Source organism: Salvelinus namaycush, chromosome 21, assembly GCF_016432855.1.
Source record: "Salvelinus namaycush isolate Seneca chromosome 21, SaNama_1.0, whole genome shotgun sequence".
Lineage (NCBI taxonomy): Eukaryota > Metazoa > Chordata > Actinopteri > Salmoniformes > Salmonidae > Salvelinus > Salvelinus namaycush.
Genome location: NC_052327.1, coordinates 40,875,119 through 40,894,844, shown reverse-complemented (window position 1 = coordinate 40,894,844; position 19,726 = coordinate 40,875,119). Strand labels below are relative to the sequence as shown.

At 42.5% G+C, this 19,726-nt stretch overlaps 1 pseudogene; it reads left to right on the top strand.

The window, feature by feature from the left end:
- LOC120065908 overlaps positions 1 to 19,726 on the top strand; it is a 102,714-nt pseudogene that overhangs the window by 66,432 nt on the left and 16,556 nt on the right.

Genomic DNA, 19,726 nt, shown 5'->3' with positions numbered 1-19,726 from the left:
GGGATTTATGGAGAACTGTACCTCACTCCATCATACAGAGGAATAGGAGGATATTTGGTAGATATTTGGTACATGTATATTGTGGGGTTATTCTTCAAGTTATAATGTGAAAATCTCCCTGTGCAGCCCTCGTCCCTTTTAAAGAAACTCCACAGGGAGGTAATGACATAGTCAGTGGTGTTAAATCTCATATCTCCTCTTGTTCACTGGCTGGGCTCGCCGTGTTCTCTTAGCCTGAATAGGAGCTGTCATGCGAATTCAGATGCGCATGTATCAGCAGAATGGGTAGGGAGAGAGGAGTGGCAGGTAGTGATTTGGCCACCCAGGCAAATTGGCTCAGGTTTTCAGAGGGCATGTAGCTTCCTGTAGCTTACCTAACCTGAAGGAACCGGGCTCTTCTGCCTGCCTGCTTACTCTGCAATTATTAGTGAATGCGTTCGCTCCTGCACATTTGTTTGTGTGTGTCTCTCATGTGTGGTTAGACAATTTCCAACATTCCAACAAGGTCCCCACCAACAATAACCAAGAACAATGAGAGTGAGGTAAGGAGAGAGGGAGGGAAAGAGAGAGGGACTACATGGAAAGGGAAAATGAGAGCAGGGTGTGGCCCCAGCCTTCTCCCGGCTGTATGAACAAGGGCAGCAGGGGCAGCTGGCTCAGACAAAGATGTGGGGTTGGAGGGCCTCAGTGCACTGGTGTGAAACTAGAGACCTCTGAGCAATCACACCTGATACCTGCCTCACCCTCCTTGCCCCACCTCCCGGCTTTGACACACCCTCCCTGAAAGCAAAGATTAGGAATACTGGGGCAGAACTTTCCTACTCTATTTACATCTCTTTTTCCTCTTCTTAGTTTCTCTTCCTCCATCTCTCCCCCACCCTTTACTTTCACATGTCCACACTGCTCTCTTTGTAGGAGTGACGGTGTCATTGTTTAGAGCCTAATTGGCAGTGTCTGGTCATAAAGGTGACAATGTTAATTGTATTTTATTTTATTTGATCATTTCAAATAAATCCTAATGTTGCAGCAGGTGGGTTGTTTCATGTAACCAGTCCCTTTTGAAGTAGAAATTGTGCACCAATATTGAATTTAAAAGCATGTTAAATGAAATGAAGTGCTCTTTAATATAGACCACATGGCGAATTCAAGATTACGTTTTTTATATGACTAAATTCTTGCTAAAGTGCAGGTCAACTTTCATTTTAATATGGTGGAACTATTCCTTTTTTATTTTTATCTAAAGAAGTGTTGATCATCTAATAGTCAAATCATCGTGTAAAAGCAGGTGAGCTGATTCTACTCTTTTTGGCCATTTTCTGGTGTTTTGTGGTGGAAAACTGAGTGGGTCGATCACAAAACGTCAAACCCTGTTATCCATACAGTGTCTTCAGAAAGTATTCACACCCCTTTACTTTTTCCACATTTTGTTGTGTTACAGCCTGAATTTAAATTTGATTAAATTTAGATTTTTTTTTACTGGCCTACCCATTAATGCCCCATAATGTCAAACTGGAATTATGTTTTTAGAAAATTAATAACAAATTAATTGTTTACAAATTAATAAAAAATGTAAAGCTGAAATGTCTCGAGTCAACAAGTATTCAACCCCTTTTTTATGGCAAGCCTAAATAAGTTCAGGAGTAAAAATGTGCTTAACAAGTCTAATAATAAGTTGTCTGGACTCACTCTGTGCTCAATAACAGTGTTGAACATGATTTTTTAACAACTACCTCATCTCTGTACCCCACACATACAATTATCTGAAAGGTCCCTCAGTCGAGCAGTGGATTTCAAGCACAGATTCAACCACAAAGACCAAAGAGGTTTTCCAATGCCTCGCAAAGGGCACCTATTGGTAGATGGGTAACAAAAAATCAGATATTGAATATCCCTTTGAGAACGATGAAGTTATTAATTACATTTTGGATGGTGTATCAATACACCCATTCAGTACAAAGATGGCGTCCTTCCTAACTCAGTTTCCGGAGAGGAAGGAAACTGCTCAGGTATTTTACCATGAGGCCAATGGTGACTTTAAAACAGTTACAGAGTTTAATGGCTGTGATAGGAGAAAACTGAGGATGGATCAACAACATTGTAGGTACTCCACAATACTAACCTAATTGACAGAGTGAAAAGAAGGACGCCTGTACAGAATACAAATATTTTAAATTTGCATCCTGTTTGCAACAAGGCACTAAAGTAATGCAGCAAAAAAAATGGCTAACAAATTAACTTTATGTCCTGAATACAAAGTGTTATGTTTGGGGCAAATCCAACACACACATCGCTGTTCCACTCTTCATATTTTCAAGCATGGTTGTGGCTGCATCATGTTATAGGTATGCTTGTCATCGGCAAGGATTAGGATGGGGTTTTTTTTTAGATGAAAAGAAACCGAATACAGCTAAGCACAGGTTGATCAACAACCAATTTGACAGAGCTTGAAGAATTTTGAAAAGAATAATGGCTCTTAGAGAATAAGGTTGTAAGAGACTTGTATTGGGGATGTTGAATATTTATCTAATCAAGATATATTCGTTTTTATTTGTTTACTATTTTTTACAAATATTTTTTTTTAAATAAACTTTGACCATTAAGATGGCTGCCGACTTTGAACCATGCCAGGTGCCTTTCTGACAAACCACATTAATTATGCTTCAGGAACTCTTGATGAAACTAATGATAATCAGAGTCAGGTTTTGTTTTCACTCAGTGGTTGTGATTGGTCGTTGGATTGATAAAGATAATAATTTGGAGAGCGATGTGTGGGCGTTGTTGACGTCATTCGTTGCTCATATTTGTTCTGTTGGTTTTTTATTTACCTACATCTCCTAACTTGTTCAGCCTGCCCAGTGTGCCCATGTGATATGCATGCTCTGTTTGTCCGATGAGAGAGTGAATGCATCTGACATCCGATCCTGGCCTCCATTGTGGGGCAGTGTTTGTTTATGATTGGTGAGTGCTTCTCTTCTCACGTCCAATCTCTGTGCTGGTCCTAGGAGTATTTCATAACCGAGAGTTACCACTTTTGCTCTTGACTCCGGTCTGCGGTTGAGATACATTTAGATATTAGTGTTTTCTCCCCCAAAGCCAAGCAGGGTCCATATCAATAGGCCCAGTCACTCAGGGAAGGCCAGAGTTGGATGTTTACGCTGGGATAGAAAGTACATCATGTATGCTTTCCTCAGACCTTCAATAACACAACACAGCTAAATAGCTGCTTAGTGCCTAGCTACCTACCTACATACTGGTGTTTCTGTATTTACTGTCATACTGCATACAGCTGTGTGAGAGCAAAGTGAGGGCAGTTTTTATTTCCATTATGAGTGTTTGCGCATATGGATGTTTGGACTGTAAGGGTGTCAGAGGAGTGGCCCAGTGTTCAGTCTTTTCAAAGCCCATGGTCCCAGATCCACCTTCCATGAGTCATACTGTACTCATAGCCTACATTACTTTGGTCTTGTTCAAATTATATTTACTTTGTATTGATCTGGGTAATAGGTGCAAGTGGTGGTGAATGTGTGGGTCTTTTCTATTTTGCTTCATTTGTTTAGTATATTCTCAACAACCTTGTGCCATTCTTTTCCTCTATAGAGATGACCTGAATCTCCTGAAAAAGTTTCCTGATTCCAAGGCAGCTCCAGTTACGATAGTCCCAGCAATGGCTGTCCCCAGTCCAATGGCCACCCCAGCACTTGCCCAACTCCCACCAGGCAGCAGGCCCATGTATCCCCCTCAATCCATACCTTGTAAGCCTGGAGCACCGGTAAGTACACACACACAGCAAACTGCCCTAGCACTAAACACTCACATTTCTAAATCGAGATCTACACAAAGTGCTCTTGGGCTAGAGCTTGATTTGGGATGGACAAAGTCTTCTAAGAAAGTGCATGACTGCCGTGCACCTGTATTCAGTGGAAAACATCATGAAGTTAGACGAGCGTGTTAACTTCATACCCATCCCGGATCCGGGAGCATCCTCATCAAAAAAGATGACTAGCATAGCCTAGCCTAACGGGACAGGGATATCATATAATATAATTTCATGAAATCACAAGTCCAATACAGCAAATGAAAGATAAACATCTTGTGAATCCAGCCATCATTTACGATTTTTAAAATGTTTTACAGCGAAAACACAATATGTATTTATATTAGCTAACCACAATAGCCAAACACACAACGGCATATTTTCACCATGTTTCCACCGCATAGGTAGCCTTCACAAAAACCACAAATAGAGATAAAGTGAATCACTAACCTAGAACAACTTCATCAGATGACAGTCTTATAACATCATGTTATACAATACATTTATGTTTTGTTCGAAAATGTGCATATTTAGAGCTGCAAATCGTGGTTAAACATTGTGAATACGTAGCAACAATTCGCCAGAATGTCCGGAGATATTTTGGACACTCACCTAATCTGACCAAATAACTCATCATAAACTTTACATAAAAATACTTGTTGTATGGCAAATGAAAGATACACTGGTTCTTAACTTCTTCTGGCTGCAAGCCCGAAGCCGGGCACAATATGACAACAGCCACTTCAAGTGCAGGGCGCGAAATTCAAAATATATTTTTTAGAAATATTTAACTTTCACACATTAACAAGTCCAATACAGCATATGAAAGATAAACATCTTGTGAATCCAGCCAACATGTCCGATTTTTAAAATGTTTTACAGCGAAAACACCACATATATTTATGTTAGCTCACCACCAAATACAAAAAAGGACAGACATTTTTCACAGCACAGGTAGCATGCACAAAGCCAACCTAACTAACCAAGAACCAACCAAACTAACCAAGAAACAACTTCATCAGATGACAGTCTTATAACATGTTATACAATAAATCTATGTTTTGTTCGAAAAATGTGCATATTTGAGGTATAAATCAGTTTTACATTGCAGCTACCATCACAGCTACCGTCACAAATAGGACCGAAGCAGCCAGAGTAATTACAGACACCAACGTCAAATACCTAAATACTCATCATAAAACATTTCTGAAAAATCGATGGTGTATAGCAAATTAAAGACAAACATCTTGTGAATCCAGCCAATATTTCCGATTTTTTAAGTGTTTTACAGCGAAAACACAATATAGCATTATATTAGCTTACTACAATAGCCTACCACACTACCGCATTCATTCATCAAGGCACGTTAGCGATAGCAATAGGCACGTTAGCGATAGCGAATAAACCAGCAAAAGATATATCATTTTTGACTAACCTTGATAAGCTTCATCAGATGACAGTCCTATAAAATCAGGTTATACATACACTTATGTTTTGTTCGAAAATGTGCATATTTAGAGCTGAAATCAGTGGTTATACATTGTGCTAACGTAGCGTCTTTTTCCCAGAATGTGCAGATATTTTTATGGCACTCAACTATTCTGACCAAATAACTATACATAAACGTTACTAAAAAATACATGTTGTATAGGAAATGATAGATACACTAGTTCTTAATGCAATCGCCGTGTTAGAATTCTAAAAATAACTTCATTACGACATCCAGCTTAGGTATAGCGAGAGAGTACCCAAAATCTGGGCGCAAACGACTATTTCACATGTTCGACAGATATATGAAATAGCATCATAAAATGGGTCCTACTTTTGATGATCTTTCATCAGAATGTTGTACAAGGGGTCCTTTGTCGGGAACAATCGTTGTTTGGATTTAGAATGTCCTCTTCTCCAGTCAATTAGCACGGAAAGCTAGCAAAGTGGCGCTAAGCTCTCCTTCCTGAACAAAGGCACACAACGCAACACGCCTAACGTCCCGAATAAATTTCAATAATCTAATAAAACTATATTGAAAAAACATACTTTACGATGATATTGTCACATGTATCAAATAAAATCAAAGCCGGAGATATTAGTCGTCCATAACGACAGCTTATCAGAAGGCAAATCCAGGTCCCTTCACGCGCTCTCCAGAAAACAGGAAACTGGTGACACGTCATGCCGAGAGCTTTTATTCGACCCCAGATCAAGTTACACACTCCATTTCTTCTCTCACTGCCTGTCGACATCTAGTGGAAGACGTATGAAGTGCATCTATACTAATAAATATCAAGGACATTAATAGGCAGGCCCTAGAACAGAGCATCGATTTCAGATTTTCCATTTCCTGTTAGGAAGTTTGCTGCAAAATGAGTTCTGTTTTACTCACAGATATAATTCAAACGGTTTTAGAAACTAGAGAGTGTTTTCTATCCAATAGTAATAATAATATGCATATTGTACGAGCAAGAATTGAGTACGAGGCCGTTTGAAATGGGCACCTTTTATCCGGCTACTCAATACTGCCCCTGCAGCCCAAACAGGTTAATACAACCGCTGTGTTAGATTTTTTTAAATAACTTTACCACAACATACAGCTTGGGTTATTGTGAGACAGTGCTCACCAACACGGCGGAGAATAGGAGTCAAAATATTACACAGAAATACGAAATAACATAAATGTTGTCTTACTTTTGCTGAGCTTCCATCAGAATGTTGTGCAAGGAGTCCTATTTCCAGAATAAATCGTTGTTTGGTTTTAGAATGTCCATTTCTTCTGTCGAATTAGCAACCTTGGCTAGCATTGTGGCGCGAACATTCCCATCCTCTCTTGGCGCAAAGAACGGAAAATTCCAAAAGTCCCAATAAACGTTGAATAAACTGATAAAACTCGGTTGAAAAATCCTACTTTATGATGTTTTTCTCATATGTATCAAATAAAATCAGAGCCGGAGATATTCGCCGTGTATACCGAACATTTTTCAGAAGACAATGTCGAGGTCCCCCGCGCGTCGTCGAAAACAAACAAAATGAAACAGAGCCTCGTTTTCAGATTTTTCCCTTCCTGTATGGAAGTTTGCTGCCAAATGAGTTCTGTTTTACTCACATATATAATTCAAACAGTTTTCGAAACTTCAGAGTGTTTTCTATCCAATAGTAATAATAATATGCATATTGTATGATCTAGAACAGAGTACGAGGCCGTTTAATTTGGGCACGATTTTTTCCAAAGTGAAAACAGCGCCCCCCTATTGACAAGAACCTTTCAGTGATACCCATCCCGGATCCAGGAGCATTCTCATCAAAAAAGCTGACTAGCATAGCCTAGCCTAACGGGACAGGGATATCATATAATATAATTTTCATGAAATCACAAGTCCAATACAGCAAATGAAAGATAAACATCTTGTGAATCCAGCCATCATTTCCGATTTTTTTAATGTTTTACAGCTAAAACACAATATGTATTTCTATTAGCTAACAACAATAGCCAAAGACTCAACCGCATATTTTCACCATGTTTCTACCGCATAGGTAGCTTTCACAAAACCGACCAAATAGAGATATAATTAGTCACTAACCAAGAAACAACTTCATCAGATGACAGTCTTATAACATGTTATACAATACATTTATGTTTTGTTCGAAAAATGTGCATATTTGAGGTATAAATCATAGTTTTACATTGCAGCTACCATCACAAATAGCACCGAAGCAGCCAGAATAATTACAGAGAGCAACGTGAAATACCTAAATACTGATCATAAAACATTTATGAAAAATACATGGTGTACAGCAAATGAAAGATAAACATCTTGTGAATCCAGCCAATATTTCCGATTTTTTAAGTGTTTTACAGCGAAAACACAATATATATTTATATTAGCTCACTACAGTAGCCAAACACACAACGCAATTTACTCCCCGCAAAAATAGCTTGCACAAAACCGACAAAATAGAGATAAAATTAATCACTAACCTTGAACAAATTCATCAGATGACAGTCTTATAACATCAGGTTATACAATACACTTATGTTTTGTTCGAAAATGTGCATATTTATAGCTACAAATCCTGATTATACATTGTGAATACGTAGCATCGATTCACCAGAATCTCCAGAGATATTTTGGACACTCACCTAATCTGACCAAAGAACTCATCATAAACTTTACATAAAAATACTTGTTGTATGGCAAATGAAAGATACACTGGTTCTTAATGCAACCGCCATGTTAGGTTTTTAAAAATAACTTTACCATAACAAACAGCTTGCGTTATTGCGAGACAGCGCTCGCCAAAACGGCAGAGAATAGGAATCAACATTTTCCACAGAAATACGAAATAACATCATAAATTGTTCTTACTTTTGCTGAGCTTCCATCAGAATCTTGTACAAGGAGTCCTTGGTCCAGAATAAATCGTTGTTTGGTTTTAGAATGTCCTTTTCTTCTGTCGAATTCGCGCCACAATGCTAGCCAATGTTGATGACGTTCCCATTTTCTCTCGACGCAAAGAACGGAAAACTCCAAAAGTCCCAATAAACGTTGAATAATCTGATAAAACTCGGTTGAAAAAACATACTTTACGATGTTATTATCACATGTATCAAATAAAATCAGAGCCGGAGATATTCGCCGTGTAAACCGAACGCTTATCAGAAGACAATATCGAGGTGCTTCGCGCGCCTTGGTAGAGAAAGGAAATTCCTGACCTGCCACTCCAAAAGCTCTTGTTCGACCTCAGATCAAGCTAGACACCCCATTCCACCTTCCACTGCCTGTTGACATCTAGTGGAAGGCGTATGAAGTACATGTATATCGATAAATATAAGCCAGTTGAATAGGCCGGCCCTGAAACAGAGCCCCATTTTCAGAATTTTCACTTCCTGTCTGGAAGTTTGCTGCCAAATTAGTTCTGTTTTACTCACAGATATAATTCAAACAGTTTTAGAAACTTGAGAGTGTTTTCTATCCAATAGTAATAATAATATGCATATTGTATGATCTAGAATAGAGTACGAGGCCGTTTAAATTGGGCACGATTTTTTCCAACGTGAAAATAGCGCCCCCCATTGACAATAAGTTTTTAAGGCCAGGGTTAGAGACGAGTGTGTTTAACTCTTCAAGACTCACTGGTTTGCGAGCAGATAAAGGGAGACAGGGACCACTTCAAGGTTAGTATGACTCACTATGGGCTCCTACCCTCCTTACCCTATACACACACTCTACCTTGCCCTCTCTCAGTGCTGCAATTCACTGAAGATAATCGGCATTACCCACAATTTATCAAGATCTATGATTGGTTGAATTGAGGGCACGTTGTCACAGATTCACATAGAAGGTTCACGTTGATTGATTGACTCCTGACTTCACATGACTCCCTTGCCTGTAAGTGTTGGAGCCTCTTTCTAGCCTTAAGTAACATTTGTATAATGTCATGTGGGGGAGGAACAGCATATTGCAGTAAATAAGTCCCTCAATCAGAAAGCCAAGGTTATGCAAATATTTTCCACGTGCCTATCGGTATTTAAATGGTGTGATTTGTGGCTTTCATGTCCTTAATTTCTTCCTGTTTATTCCTGTTTGTAACGGCTGTCATCCTCTTCTTCCTCTGAAGAGGTGTAGCAAGGATCGGACCAATACACAGCGTGGTAGGTGTCAATGTTTTAATAGGGAAAACTGAACATGGACACAAATACAAAAACAATAAACTTGAACAAACCGAAACAGTCCCGTATGGCACAAACACTGACACAGGAAACAATCACCCACAAAATACCCAAAGAACATGGCTGCCTAAATATGGTTCCCAATCAGAGACAACGATAAACACCTGCCTCTAATTGAGAACCAATCTAGGCAACCATAGACTTACATAAACACCTAGAATGAACACAACCCCATAAATCTACAAAAAAAAACCTAGACGAGACAAAAACACACACACCACCCTCGTCACACCCTGACCTAACCAAAATATTTAAAGAAAACAAAGAATACTCAGGTCAGGGCGTGACACTCTTCCCACGTACTGGTAGTAATAAGCATGTTATAGCCGGTGAGATTTGTGAGTAGACAGTTATTTTGTATTCCAGCAGGGTTTGGAAGAAATACTAGGGAATTAACTTCTTGACACTAGGGGGGCGCCATTTCGACTTTGTAAAAATCGTACTCAATTCTTGCTCGTACAATATGCATATTATTATTACTATTGGATAGAAAACACTCTCTAGTTTCTAAAACCGTTTGAATTATTTCTCTGAGTGAAACAGAACTCATTCTGCAGCACATTTCCTGTCAGGGAGTGAGATTTCAGAAATCGAGGTCCCTGTTCTGAGGTCAGTTTATAAGTCCCCATGTAAGCCATCGGGCTACATGCACTGCATACGCCTTCCTCTAGATGTCAGTAAGCGGGGAGAATTTGAATGGAGTGGATTGCGCAATCTGGGGCCCTATATAAGACCGTGGAACGGAAGTACCGTTCTTTTCAACGGGGCGCCTGGCGCATCAGGGACATCACAATGGCCTCCTGCAAAGCTTTCGTTTTAGCAGTTCTGTATCTCCGGTCATGTTTTTATTCGTTATAGTTGTTAACTTCTTATGGCTGCAGCCCGACACCGGTACACTTATGACAACAGCCAGCTCAAAGTGCAGGGCGCGAAATTCAAAAGATATTTTTTTAAAATATTTAACTTTCACACATTAACAAGTCCAATACAGCATATGAAAGGTACACATCTTGTGAATCCAGCCAACATGTCCGATTTTAAAAATGTTTTACAGGGAAGACACAATATGTAAATCTATTAGCTAACCACGTTAGCAAAAGACACCACTTTTTTACTCCACCATTTTTTTACTCCATCAGTAGCTATCACAAATTCGACCAAATAAAGATATAAATAGCCACTAACCAAGAAACAACTTCATCAGATGACAGTCTGATAACATATTTATTGTATAGCATATGTTTTGTTAGAAAAATGTGCATATTTCAGGTATAAATCATAGTTTACATTGCAGCTACAATCAGAAATTGCACCGAAAGCAGACAGAATAATTACAGACACTTTATATCTTTATTTGGACGAATTTGTGATAGCTACTGATGGAGTAAAAAACTGGTGGAGTAAAAAAAGTGGTGTCTTTTGCTAACGTGGTTAGCTAATAGATTTACATATTGTGTCTTCCCTGTAAAACATTTTAAAAATCGGACATGTTGGCTGGATTCACAAGATGTGTACCTTTCATATGCTGTATTGGACTTGTCCAATGGATTCACAAGATGTGTATCTTTCATTTGGTGTCTTGGACTTGTGATTTCATGAACATTTTATTACATGATATCCCTGTGGCTTTAGGCTAGGCTATGCTAGTCAGCTTTTTTGATGGGGGGGATCCCGGATCCGGGTTTGTGAGGCGTTAGAGGTTAACCAAACACAAACAACTAGGCTTCAGATACAAACAAACATTGTATTACCATTCTGCTCCAGAGTCTATGAATAATCGGTCATAGAAGACATTAGCAGTGTCTTAATAGTCCCCCTAAGCTTAATAGTCCCCCTAAGCCATGTGTTCTGATATGTTTTCTATGGAACAGATCCTTATCGTTGTTTGCACAAAAGGAGAGTTTACGCACAGCCCCTATGATGCCATGCAAAGTGAGCATGAATGCCTATCGCCTTACTCCTCATGCACAGAGAGAGACCTAGCCATCCGATAGACTGACAGACAGAGACCTGGGGCTTTTGGCTGTGCACGGGTTATCCAGACCGAATCATCTGGTCAGTGGAGACAGTGTAGAGAGCTGAAGACATGGACCTCTGACCGGGTCCTGACCAACTCCTCTAGCCTCACTGTAATTTGGAATGTGTGCTGTTGACAGCGTTTTCTATTTTCTGGCTGGCACCAAGGTCACAGTGTTAACAGAACACCATGTAAAAATGTATTTATTGACTGACTGATTAATTGATAAAGCCCTTTGGTTTGAGACGTGTACGACGTCTGTAAGCCGTGCAAAACATTGGTGTTGATAGCCATCCCTCCCTCCTTCTCGGCTTAACGAGGGAGTAACCGAATGTCGATGAGAGCACCAGAAACCTCCAACACAGGCGACTGTCTCAACATGTCTGTTAAAAATATAGAGAAACGGATAAAGAGACGATCGGCTTTGGTCTCCTCAGGTTTATCTCACTCTCTCTATGAAAGTGCCCTTGCTGCTCAGTGACTGCTGGGACTCCAAATGAGACATCAGTATCACTTCGGCTTCCTTTGACAGATGGCGGGTGAGGAGGCAGAAGGGAGGCAGAGAGGCTCCTGGGTCTCTTGATAAGTCACGGTAGTTGTGTCAGGGCGCTGTACATCGCTCAGAGAGAAAAAGCCCACCTCCAGTGTTAAGACAACACTTTAACCTATTTATAAGTAGTATGGTGATGGGGGAATTTGATTTCAATAATCTGATAATGTGAGGGAATAGGATACTGTGGCATGATGACTCACACACACATAGGTTTCTCTGGCCTCTCAGTCTATAACTGCCTAACAACGGAACCTTGACTTTTGCTTTAGTTTTGTTATTTAACATACAGTTGAAGTTGGAAGTTTACATACACTTAGGTTGGAGTCATTAAAACTCGTTTTTCAACCCCTCCACAAATGTCTTGTTAACAAACTATAGTTTTGGCAAGTCGGTTAGGACATCTAATGTGTGCATGACACAAGTAATTTTTCCAACAATTGTTTACAGACCGATTATTTCACTTATAATTCACTGTATCACCATTCCAGTGGGTCAGAAGTTTACATACACAAAGTTGACTGTGCCTTTAAACAGCTTGGAAAATTCCAGAAAATTATGTCATGGCTTTAGAAGCTTCTGATAGGCTAATTGACATAATTTGAGTCAATTGGAGGTGTACCTGTGGATGTATTTCAAGGCCTACCTTCAAACTCAGTGCCTATTTGCTTGACATCTTGGGAAAATCAAAAGAACTCAGCCAAGTTCCACTCCACAAGTCTGGTTCATCCTTGTGAGCAATTTCCAAATGCCTGAAGGTACCACGTTCATCTGTACAAACAATAGTACGCAAGTATAAACACCATGGGACCACGCAGCCGTCATATCGCTCAGGAAGGAGATGCGTTCTGTCTCCTAGAGATGAACGTACTTTGGTGCAAAAAGTGCAAATCAATCCCAGAACAACAGCAAATGACCTTGTGAAGATGCTGGAGGAAACAGGTACAAAAGTATCTATATCCACAGTAAAACGAGTCTTATATCGACATAACCTGAGAAGCCGCTCAGCAAAGAAGAAGCCACTGCTCCAAAACCTCCACATACACATGGGGACAAAGATCGTACTTTTTGGAGAAATGTCCTCTGGTCTGATGAAACAAAAATAGAACTGTTTGGCCATAATGACCATTGTTATGTTTGCGGGAAAAAGGGGGAGGCTTGCAAGCTGAAGAACACCATCCCAACCGTGAAGCACAGGGGTGGCAGCGTCATGTTGTCGGGGTGCTTTGCTGCAGGAGGGACTGGTGCACTTCACAAAATAGATGGCATCATGAGGAGGAAAAATATGTGGATTTATTGAAGCAACATCTCAAGACATCAGTCAGGAAGTTAAAGCTTGGTCGCAAATGGGTCTTCCAAATGGACAATGACCCCAAGGATACTTCCAAAGTTGTGGCAAAATGGCTTAAGGACAAGAAAGTCAAGGTATTGCAGTGGCCATCTCAACGCCCTGCCCTCTATCCCAATATGGGCAGAACTGTAACGATCGTCGTCATATTCCTCCTCCTCGGATGAGGAGGAGCATGGATCAGACCAACACGCAGCGAGGTATGTAGACATAATGAATTTATTAGACACGACGAACACTGACACGAACTATACTTGAATATTTCCAAAATAACAAACAAACAACGTAGACTGACCTGAACATGCAAACTACATATAACGAAGCACGCATGAACAAGAAAGAACGAACGAACGAGACGAGACAGTACCGTGTGGTGCAATAAACACAGACACAGCGACAATCACCCACAAACAAACAGTGTGAAAACACCTACCTTAATATGACTCTCAATCAGAGGAAATGAAAACCACCTGCCTCTAATTGAGAGCCATATCAGGTCACCCTAAACCAACATAGAAACAGAAAACATAGACTGCCCACCCAAACTCACATCCTGACCAACTAACACATACAAAAACTAACAGAAAACAGGTCAGGAACGTGACATAACCCCCCCCTTAAGGTGCGAACTCCGGGCGCACCAGCACAAAGTTTAGGGGAGGGTCTGGGTGGGCATCTGACCACGGTGGTGGCTCAGGCTCTGGGCGAGGTCCCCACCCCACCATAGTCAATCCCAGCTTACGTTTCCCCCTACGACTGACCACCCTCCTATTCCACCCACTTGATTTCTTGGGTAACATCGAGACAAGGGGCAGCACCGGGATAGAGCGATAGCTCGAAACAGAGAGGTAGGTCAGGATAGAGAGGTAGCTCAGGATAGAGAGGTAGCTCCGGACTGAAGGGCAGCTCCGGACAGAGAGACAGCTCTGGACTGAGGGGCAGTTCTGGATGGCTGGCTCTGGACTGGGTGGCAGCTCCGGACTGGGTGGCAGCTCCGGACTGGGTGGCAGCTCATGACTGGGTGGCAGCTCATGACTGTAGGGCAGCTCATGACTGTAGGGCAGCTCATGACTGTAGGGCAGCTCATGACTGTAGGGCAGCTCATGACTGGAGGGCAGCTCATGACTGGAGGGCAGCTCATGACTGTAGGGCAGCTCCTGACTGGAGGGCAGCTCCTGACTGTAGGGCAGCTCCTGACTGTAGGGCAGCTCCTGACTGTAGGGCAGCTCCTGACTGTAGGGCAGCTCCTGACTGTAGGGCAGCTCCTGACTGGCTGGCGGCTCTGGCAGCTCCTGACTGGCTGGCGGCTCTGGCAGCTCCTGACTGGCTGGCGGCTCTGGCAGCTCCTGACTGGCTGGCGGCTCTGGCAGCTCCTGACTGGCTGGCGGCTCTGGCAGCTCCTGACTGGCTGGCGGCTCTGGCAGCTCCTTACTGACGGACGGCTCTAGCGGCTCCTGACTGACGGACGGCTCTAATGGCTCGGGACAGACGGGCGGCTCTAATGGCTCGTGGCAGACGGATGACTCAGAAGGCGCTGGGCAGACGGATGGCTCAGAAGGCGTTGGGCAGACAGATGGCTCCGACGGCGCTGGGCAGACAGATGGCTCCGACGGTGCTGGGCAGACGAGCAGTGCATGCGGCGTTGGGCAGACAGCCGACTCTGACCTGCTGAGGCGCACAGTAGGCCTGGTGCGTGGCACCGGAACTGGAGGCACCGGGCTGAGGGCACGCACCTCAGGGCGAGTGCGGGGAGAAGGAACAGTGCGTACAGGGCTCTGGAGACGCACAGGAGGCTTGATGCGTGGTGCCGAAATTGGAGGCACTGAGCTTGAGACACGCACCACAGGGAGAGTGCGTGGAGGAGGAACAGGGCTCTGGAGACGCACTGGAAGCCTGGTGCGTGATGTAGGCACTGGTGGTACTGAACTGGGGCGGGAAGGTGGCACCGGATATACCGGACCGTGTAGGCGTACTGGCTCCCTTGAGCACTGAACCTGCCCAACCTTACCTGGTTGTATGCTCCCCGTCGCCTGACCAGTGCGGGGAGGTGGAATAACCCGCACCGGGCTATGTAGGCGAACCGGGGACACCATGCGTAAGGCTGGTGCCATGTAAGCCGGCCCAAGGAGACGTACTGGTGGCCAGATATGTAGAGCCGGCTTCATGGCACTTGGCTCAATGCTCAATCTAGCCCTACCAGTGCGGGGAGGTGGAATAACCCGCACCGGGCTATGCACACGTACAGGAGACACCGTGCGCTCTACTGCGTAACACGGTGTCTGCCCGTACTCCCGCTCTCCACGGTTAGCCTGGGAAGTGGGCGCAGGTCTCCTACCTGCCCTAGACCCACTACCTCTTAGCCCCCCCCCCCAATAAATTTTTGGGTTGTACTTGCGGGCTTTTCGGGCTTCCGTGCTAGACGCGTCCCCTCATAATGCCGGTTCCTCTCTCCGGTTTCCTCCGCTCTCCGAGCTGCCTCCAGCTGTTCCCATGGGCGGCGATTCACTCCAACTTTAGCCCATGGTCCTTTTCCTTCCATGATTTCCTCCCAAGACCAGAAATCCTGCTTCGTGCGCTGTCCGTTAACCCGCTGCTTGATCCGGGTTTGGTGGGTGATTCTGTAACGATCGTCGTCATATTCCTCCTCCTCGGATGAGGAGGAGCATGGATCAGACCAACACGCAGCGAGGTATGTAGACATAATGAATTTATTAGACACGACGAACACTGACACGAACTATACTTGAATATTTCCAAAATAACAAACAAACAACGTAGACTGACCTGAACATGCAAACTACATATAACGAAGCACGCATGAACAAGAAAGAACGAACGAACGAGACGAGACAGTACCGTGTGGTGCAATAAACACAGACACAGCGACAATCACCCACAAACAAACAGTGTGAAAACACCTACCTTAATATGACTCTCAATCAGAGGAAATGAAAACCACCTGCCTCTAATTGAGAGCCATATCAGGTCACCCTAAACCAACATAGAAACAGAAAACATAGACTGCCCACCCAAACTCACGTCCTGACCAACTAACACATACAAAAACTAACAGAAAACAGGTCAGGAACGTGACAAGAACTGAAAAAGCGTGTGCGAGCATGGAGGCCTACAAACCTGACACAGTTACACCAGCTCTGTCAGGAGGAATGGGCCAAAATTCCCCCAACTTATTGTGGAAAGCTTGTGGAAGGCTACCCGAAACGTTTGACCCAAGTTAAACAATTTAAAGGCAATGCTACCAAATACTAATTGAGTGTGTGTAAACTTCTGACCCACTGGGAATGTGATGAAAGAAATAAAAACTGAAATAAATCATTCTCTCTACTATTATTCTGACATTTCACATTCTTAAAATAAAGTGTTGATACTAACTGACCTAAGACAGGGGATTTTTACCAGGATTAAATGTCAGGAATTGTGAAAAACTGAGTTGAAATGTATTTGGCTAAGGTGTATGTAAACTTCCGACTTCAACTGTATTTGTACGTTTATTTGATAGCTTTGTTTTGTTAAGCCTGATTTGATGCCTTTGTTTCGAGTAGTCTAGTGATTATTGGACAATTCTGTATTGTGAAGTAGATAGAAGGCTCCTCCTGTACTCAGACAGAGCCCAGACCCTGGCCAAGCTAGAGCCAGGCCTGTCCAAACACTCCAAGCAGCAGCCTCATAAAGACGACCCAGACTAGTTGGGGTTGGCCATGGTCAGGCACCCAGCCTGCTTTCCATCCCTGCATCTTTATCACTGTAATGCGGATGGAAAGATCCTGTTAAGTTTCATGACTTTGTTGAGTACTAAATGTTGCATTACTGCAGAAGGGGTTACTGAAGGAAAGATTTACACAGTAAATTAGGAAATTACGTCCTGGATTTAGTCATAATGGTTATTTCAGTAATGTTTATAAAAATGGCACATTTCCTCCTTGTCTTGTTTCCCATATTGTATTTTCAAGACCACTACATTGACTAGTCACAAATAAATGATCCAATATACCACCTTAGAGTTGGTCCCATTTTTAGTTCAGCAACATTGATCACAATCAATCAATCTATCTTTTGTAACTATTTTTTAAATAGCATCGAGAGTACTATAGCTTCAGAGGAAAGTCTAACTTCAGATGAGTGTCTGTAACCTGTAATGGGAGGAAGGGTTGGTGTCACGATCGTCAAAGGGACTGAGAGAGGACCAAGGCGCAGCGCGTGGAAAGTACATCTTCTTTCTATTTAAAGAAGGAAAAAACAAAACAAACCAACAAAACAGACGACCGTGAAGCTATACAAACATAAGTGCTGACACAAAACACTTCGACATAGACAATTCCCCACAAACAGCTAAAGCCTATGGTTGCCTTAAATATGGCTCCCAATCAGAGACAACAATAACCAGCTGTCTCTAATTGAGACCCAATTCAGGCAACCATAGACTTTCCTAGATACCTACACTCAACCATAGACACAGCTAGACTACTATACTAAACATAAACCCAACTACTCTAATAAACCCCCTAAACCTTACAACCACCCTAGACACTACAAAAAACACATACATTCCCCATGTCACACCCTGACCTAACTAAAATAATTAAGAAAACAAAGAATACTAAGGCCAGGGCGTGACAGTTGGGGGGGTTACATTTCAGGTGAAAGTGAATTTGTCCAGAATGGAGTTATTGTTGGAAGCTGAGTCATAAAATCATCCAGAAACATAAATCTGCACAGTGACCGACTGACATTCTTCAATTTTCGCCTCTCCTCTCTTTTCCTAGTGTACCTACACAGAGATCACTGCCTCCAACGTGTGGCGTGTCATTGACCAGAGGCTAACGCAGTCCAAGACCACCATCCCCCATGCCTATGCCACCGTCGACTGTGACCTGAGCGCCATCTTGCAGCTCCGCAAGGAGATGGCCAAAGGTGAGGCTACAGCGCAACGTAACATAACACAACATAACAGGGCACAACACATAAGAACACTACATAACAGAACACAACACATCAGACCACTTCATAACAGAACATAACAGAACAGAACACATCAGAACACAACACATCAGAACACAACACATCAGAAGACAATACATCAGAACACAGCATAACACAGCATAACAGAACACAACACATTTTACTGTAAACTGTAACTGAAATTACACTAAATACAACACATCAGAACACAATACAACACATCAGAACAGAACACAATACAACACATCAGAACACTACACAACATAACACATCAGAACACTACATAACAGAAGACAATACAACACTTCAGAACACAATACAACACATCGGGACACAGCATAACAGAACACAACACATCATAACATAACAGAACACAATACAACACATCAGAACACAATATAACACATCAGAACACAACACAACACATCAGATCAGAACACTACATAACAGAACACAACAGGGCACAGCACAACAAAAAGCTGGTCAAATATGAAGGCTGGCTGTGTTCAAGTACACAGTAGCACTACATGATACAACCCAGCTGAACACTCATGAGACCTATGCTAGCACTGTATAAGACCTGGATGGGATTTAGCTCGTAGTAGCACAGCATATCGCAATGTAGTATATAACACAGTACAGAGCGGTTAGAAGGAAGTGGGGAGGGAGATAGAGAAACTGAATAAGATATGGAGAGAGGAGGGGTAGTTTTTGTTGTTGTGATCGGATGTGAAGTAATTAGGCAGGCCTGGCAGTGTCTAACCCATTCTGTCCTGCCTGTGCTCCTCTCACACTCACCTCTCATCCCATCTCTCCAGCAATGAAATTAGCCAAAGCATTTTGCACAACATGTGTTCCATGTCACTTCTGCTGAATGGCTATTCTCAGTGAAGGGTGGTACATGTACTCTCCAAGTAAAGAGAGAGAGGGAACATGGTAAGAATGTCATAACAACCACCCAAAGGTGTTTTTGAAACTTGGACCAGAGCCAGTCCAGAAACCCCTGGAGATGTGAAGGGGTGGCGCAAGGTCCCAAGTTGTTCCTTCTTAGTTTACATGGTCAGGTGAAACTCCTGGTTCTGCTCATGATTCCCTTTGAGAGATGAACACAATGCAAAGCCTCCTCATTCCATCTAAACCTGACAGTTAAACCTCACTTTATTTATATTCTCTTCAAGATGACGTTGACAATGCGTTTAATACATTTCCATTTCCTGGGATGATAGAATGAACATATGATTTAGCCTGATTTGATCAACATTCATACAGCTCTTCAGCCCTGTTTCAGCCCT